We start from the raw sequence: 7,367 nt of genomic DNA, 5'->3' as shown, positions 1-7,367 counted from the left end.
TTGTTTAAACGTTATCTGCAATTAATAACCACTTAAACGCATCTAGGGATAACCTTAAAACAGTTGGGGAAGTCCTAGGACGAAAGAAATCCTTAAAAATTATCGAAATCCGTGTCTTGGGAGGTTTGGAGGTCAAGAGGAGTCCTGGTGGCTCGGGACTGTGCGAGTCACCATTTGGTGACTCGCATGGGTGCAAGCCATCATTTGGTGACTCGCATAGGTGCGAGCCACCATTTGGTGGCTCACGCGAGCTTCCGCGAGCTTCCTCCTGGTGTTTTGTTCATCTTTTTGACGTTTTGGCGATTTGTGACCCCTCGAGTTTGCTTGTTTTGCGTACGGTTTATCGTTTCGCTGACTTGCACATTTTACTGATCCACTTCGTATGCTTACTCATATTGGATAAATTCCCTTGACTTGGATAATAATGTTTATCGTCTTCTCTTTGTCTCGAACTGTGTTCGGCGACCTATAGGCAATTTTTAACGTCTACATCGTTACGAACATGTGACCATATTGATTTTTCTAATGGTATACCAGAACTTACCATTTCTACTTAAGTTTTATATACCGATTTTAAGACTCAAATAATCCTTAATCTATTTTCTAATTTATTTTTATTCCAGAACTTAAGTCGGTATATAAAAATAGTTAAGTAGAAATAAAACTTAAGTATACGATTAGAAAAATCATTAATGAATTTTAAAATTAATTAGGAATTCTATGTTAATTTTAAAATTTATTTATTTTTATTCTTTATGCTAGTAGATAAGATGACCTCTACTACTCTTGGCTTCGTTTACAGATGAACTTGAGCCTGTAAACATCATTAATGAATTTGAGAAGAGCTAAATTAGATTTAATCACTAAAAACCGGATGAAAATAGTTTGGATAGAGTTCTCTTGGAGTTTTTATAAGGTTAAGAGGAGAAAGAGCCGTCGAAATTGAGTTCGAGCGAATATGATATATGTTAGAGAATTTTTTTTAATGGATATGGGTTTCCACGTTTAAAAGTTAAGAGAAACTGATAATAAAAGTTAAGAGATATTTGTTTATTAAATATTCGTTTAAAATTGATCACATGTTATTATTTGTATTATTGCATATATGATGTCATGTTTAAAATTGATCACATGTTATTATTTGTATTATTGCATATATGATGTCATATTTGTGTGTTTTTGGCTTCATCTTTGATTAGTTTAGAGAAAATGTATATGATGTCATATTTGTGTGTTTTTGGCTTCATCTTTGATTAGTTTAGAGAAAATGATGAGAAAAGTAAAAATTATGAGAAAATGGCGAGAGACAAATGATGAGATCATTTTTAGTTATACGCGTTACGAACATGTAACCATATTCATTTTTCTAATGATATACCAGAACTAATCATAACTCTTATAAATTAATTAGGAGTTCTATGTTATTTTTAAAATTTATTTTAATTGTTTATTTTTAAAATTTATTTTTTAGTATTCAAGTTTGCTAACGATTAGAATTTGATCAGATGTATATTCGATTTATTTGTTTATTAAATATTCATTTAAAATTGATCACAATTTATTGTTTGTATTTTGCATATATGATGTCGCATTTTTAACCACTTACCATTTCTACTTAAGTTTTATATACCGATTTTAAGACTCAAATAATCTTAAATCTATTTTCTAATTAAACTTTGATTTAAATATATACACAACATATATATAGTAAAAAGAATAATTTTTATTTATTAATTTTAATAATACTTAAAAATTTATTTCTTTAGCGGAATATATGTACTTTGATATTCGATTAGTATTGGTGAGTTTTTGACTTTGACTTTGATTAGTTTAGAGAAAATGATGCGATAATTGAAAATGATGAGAAAATCGCAGACTCATTATTCGAACGCCTCCATCCTCAACTCCAATCACCGTCGGCGTCCTCCACCTCCTTGAAAGGTTTTTAGTCTTCACATATTTCTAGTTTTTTATTTTTTAATATTATAGCCCTCTTTTTTTCATTTCCTAAAAAATTAATGGAGCCTCCCCCTCTTTTTTTTCATTTCCCTATATATTTTGCGTTTCATGTACGCGGATATATGCGCGTATGATTTACGCATATATATACGCGTATATATTTTATTTACTCGTATACATGCCGCGTAGATAAAATCACCGCGTTATCTTCCCCATTTTGATTTTTGACGCGTAGCTGAGGATGAACGCAGCATTCAACCGCGTCTATAAATAGAGTCTTGGTCCCGCCCTCTCTCTTTCGAATCTCAACTCAAGGTTTCAATTTTGGGGCTTCTGACGATCTAGGGCTTGCGAAGGCTTCTGATGATCTAGGGTTTGTGCTGGAGGAAACAGGTACCTTCTCCCCTTCTACAGCTTCTCTCCGTTTCTTCAACTTTTTTCTTTTTGGTTTGTTTTTACAATCTTGGAGCTAGGGTTTCTCTTTTACTTCTGATCAGCATCATGAACGGCGGCGGCGAGTTTCCCTTCAAACTGCGTCATCTTCAATAAAACCCTAGAAAGATGGAAACTTGGCGCCTTCAAGTCTATGTTTCGAAATTTATTTTGATTATCAGGTGAAGCTGAAGGAATTGTGTCCTTTAATCGAATGTGCAATTACTAATTATGGTATGGGACATTTAATGGAGATTTACAATCCGGTTATTTTAGGTAGTCATAGTGCTTTGCTAGAAGCCGACTATGATTTATGGACTTTATGTTATAAAGTTCATTGCTATTATAATTGGGTCCTACGAGGTCACACCCTAAGAGTTTATGGACTGGATATATTGGGAGAATTATTATATAAAGTATATAATATAAAGTTATATAGGATATAACTTCAAAATAGAGTTTATTAATAATAAGGAGTTATTGTTAAATAAAGGCTAAATTTATTTATAAATGTTATAAAAGATAATATTTAATTATAGAATTAAATATGACTTTAATTAGTGGATTATATTTAATTATAGAATTAAATATGACTTTAATTTATGGATTATAAATAAGAGTGGATTTTCTTTTAGAAAATCCAATCCAATTCCATTTTCTCTATATACGTGAAAGTGTTTCTACTTTCTCTCCCAAAAACCTTTCATCTTCAACCTAGCAGTTGATTTCTAAGGATCCAGATCTTTGCTCGGGTGGATCAACTAGAGGAGTTTTCAAGTGAGACTCTTAATCTCTCCATTAGAGAAGGCTTTGAACACGCATCAAGAGGTAATCGTTTTTCCTTTTTCTTAATCCAATTGATTTATGCAATAGATCCTTCGTTTAAATGTTAGGAAAACGTTTCCTGTAATTCCGCTTAGAGCATCTAAAGTTTCTACAGTGGTATCAGAGCCTCTTGTATAAATTAATTGGATCAAATTTTAATCTTACAATTTGATGCATGTTCATGATTTTTTAGATTCAATAAGCATATATCATATGTTTGGATTAATGCATAATAAATACGATTTATTTTATAAAATATTTGATATTTTATTTGATAAATAAAGATTTAATTTTTCTATAAGATCTATAGATATCTTATTTGGTTAATTTTGAATTAACATAAATATTTGATTCTATTTCCTCGCAAATTACTAATTAATATTAGATATTAATTCCATTCACAGTCTTATTGAATTAAAATAATGAGAAATCGTTTTAATTTTAAATAGTTAATATGATTAATTATTTATGCTTTTTATTTGGATAAATTGCATGTCTTACTTGAATAACATTTCATATATGATTATTGCATGTATGTTTAATATTATGATATTATTGCATGTGGTGAATAGTATGGCCCAAATTAGGATAGATAAACATGATCTGCGTATCGTTATGTATTTTTTGTAATTTAAATTTATGCAAGAAAGTTTATTCAAATTTATGTAACACAAGAAGAAGAAGATCCTATGATGACTAAAGGATGGTGATCCAGAAAGTCAAGACTATTGAAGATTAGATCTCTTTAGGGGCCATACTAGGATCCAAATTTTTATTATTGCATTATGTGAATGTTTTTATTATCTCTTGCCTTGCATGAATGCTTGTTTATTTATATTATTTAGTTCGCTTATATATAGACAACCATTACATGCTAAAAGTCCCTTAAAAGAATATTGAGATTATGCCTTTCCATGTCATAACCATGAGGCCCTTGGAATTCGTTGGATAGTTTTCGCCCTAGCGAGGTGTCCTTCCTTGACCTTGGGATAGTGCGGGTATGTCTAATAGGGGCATGCTGCCTTGATATGGTTATACTCAACAAGAGGCCAAAAGACTTAGTTTTAGATCTTGAGGCATAAGGATGAGTTAACATATGGTGTGGCCATCAACCAAGAATTATAAAGTGTTATAATTAGTAAAGCATTTCCTTACCTTGATTACATGAGATTTGGGGAAGTGCCTTAGTACGCTCAAGTTTCATCTAAGATAGGATCTTGGAATTATTTTACTCACAAGGGACAATATTATATTGAGTAGAATATGCAATAACTTGTTATTTAGAACATGTCTAAAATAAAGTTTTTGCATTTCAAGCATAATTTATCTGCATATTTCAATTTCTGTTTTGTAGTTACTATGTCTACTGAACACCTCAAATTCACGCTCCGCTCAATTGTTGAGAAAAACAAGTTGAACGACACCAATTTTCTTGAATGGGAATGAAATCTGAGAATTATTCTCAGGTCTGAGAACCAAGAGGATGTCCTAGAAACACCCATCCCAGAACTGATTGTCAACTCATCTGATGAGGATAAGGCACGTCACAAAACAATATGCGAGAGGTCAAGGAATGTTACTTGCCTCATGCTAGCTGCCATGGAACCTGGTCTTCAACAGAGGTTTGAGGATCAGGATGCCTATACAATTATGAGAAATCTTAGAGATCTCTTTAAGGAGCAGGCCAGGATTGAGAGGTATGAGACCCTTAAGTCCATATTGCAAAGCAAGCTCGAAAAGGGGAAACCAGTGGGGCCACATGTTTTCCACATGATAGGCCTGTTTGACAGGATGGCTCGACTTGGGAACCCCTACAATGTTGAGATGGCTACAGATATGATCCTGTATTCCTTACAAGATGGATTTGCCAATTTCAGGCAGATGTATCACATGGGAGCCATGGGTAAGACCCTCAATGAGCTGCATGCTATGCTCAAAACTGCTGAGTAAAATGTCTTGGTTGAACCTAGAAAGGATGTTCTTATGGTCAACAAAGGGAAAGGGTTTAAGAAAGGACCACAGAAGAAGCAACAGTCTCAAGGGAAGGGCAAGACAGTTATTCCACCTAAGGGAAACACACCTAAAATAAAGGTGGCTGCTGAGCATGACTGCTTCTACTACAAGGCTAAGGGGCACTGGAATAGAAACTGCCCCAAATATCTAGAAGATAAGAATAGGGGTGCCTCTGCTTCAGGTATTTGCGTCATTGAAATCTTATCAACTAACTCTAATTCTTGGGTATTAGATACCGGTTGTAGTTCTCACATTATTTCGAATGTGCAGGGACTACGAAATAGGAGACGGTTGCAGAAGGGTGAGATAGATCTTCGCTTTGGAAATGGAGCAAGAGTTGCTGCACTTGCCATTGGAGATTATAGTCTACCGCTACCTTCTGGCTTGGTTTTAGAACTTTATAATTGTTATTTTGTTCCTTCTATTACTAAGAATTTGATTTCAATTTCAGTTTTGAACCTTGAGGGTTATAATTTTGTCATTAAGGATTGTTTTTCTATTTTTAAGAATGACATCTTTTATGCTCAAGCCCATATGAATAATAGTGGATTATACATATTGGATCTCAAATCTGAAGTTTATAACGTTGATACAAAACAGCAAAAGTTGAATGACATAAGTGAAGCCAATCTATGGCATTGTCGCCTAGGCCACATTAGCATTAAACGCATGAAGGAACTCCAAACAGTTGGTAGCCTAAAGTCATTTGATTTAGAATCATTTGAAACATGTGAATCATGTCTAATGGGTAAGATGACAAGGTCACCTTTCAAAGGTACAAGTGAAAGGACTACTGAGCTCTTAGCTCTCATACATACTGATGTGTGTGGACCTATGAGCATAGAAGCTAGGAGAGGCTATCGTTACTTCATTACATTTACTGATGATTTTAGTAGATACGGGTATATCTACCTAATGAAACATAAATCTGAGTCTTTTGAAAAGTTCAAAGAATTTCAGCATGAAGTTGAGACACAAACAGGCAAGAAGATAAATCCACTTCGATCAGATCGAGGGGGTGAATATCTGAGCCAAGAATTCAACCATCATTTGAGGAGTTGTGGTATTCTAACACAACTGACTCCACCAGGTACACCACAACTGAATGGTGTGTCTGAGAGGAGAAACAGGACATTGTTAGACATGGTCCGCTCAATGATGAGTTTTGCTGATCTTCCTACATCCTTTTGGGGTTATGCCCTCACTACCGCTGCGTTCACACTAAACAGGACTCCGTCCCGATCAGTTGACAAGACACCACATGAGATATGGTTTGAGAAGCCTCCCAGCTTGTCATTTTTGAAGGTTTGAGGATGCGAGGCTTATGTAAAGCGTTTACTATCTGATAAGCTCGCACCCAAATCAGACAAATGCTTCTTTATAGGTTACCCCAAGGAAACGAGGGGTTATTATTTCTACAATCCCGTTGAGAACAAGGTGTTTGTTGCTCGGGATAGTGTCTTTTTGGAAAAGGATTTCTTTTCCAAGAAGTCAAGTGGGAGAAATGTTCAGCTTGATGAGATTCAACCTGAGCAACAAACCCTACAGCATGAGGACATAGAAGATGTCACAGAGGAACTTGATTTTGGAGGCGTACCTTCTCAAAGGGAAACCACCCATATTCAAGATGCAATTCCTCAGGTAGATGAAGCACCCAAGGTCCCACATACTGATGTGGTCAATCCTCCTGCAGAAGTCTCTCCAGCTGTTGGACCACTTTGGAGATCAAACAGGCCAAGGCGGCAACCTAGACGATATGAGGATTTCGTCTTGAATGCTAGCATTGACGTTCTACTTTTAGAGAATGATGAGCCTGCTACCTATAAACAAGCAATGGCGAACCCCGACTCCGAAAAATGGCTTGAAGCCATGAAATCCGAAATGGACTCCATGTATGGGACTTGATAGATTTGCTTGATGGGGTAAAACCCATTGGATGCAAATGGGTCTTCAAGATCAAGACAGACAAGGATGGAAATGTTTCTGTCTACAAGGCAAGATTAGTTGCCAAAGGATTTAGACAAGTTCATGGTATTGACTATGATGAAACGTTCTCACCGGTTGTTATGATCAGGTCCATTAGGATAATCCTAGCAATTGCCGCTTATTATGATTATGAGATATGGCAAATGGATGTC

Source organism: Asparagus officinalis, chromosome 10 (assembly GCF_001876935.1).
Source record: "Asparagus officinalis chromosome 10, Aspof.V1, whole genome shotgun sequence".
Lineage (NCBI taxonomy): Eukaryota > Viridiplantae > Streptophyta > Magnoliopsida > Asparagales > Asparagaceae > Asparagus > Asparagus officinalis.
This window is presented reverse-complemented; position numbering follows the sequence as displayed.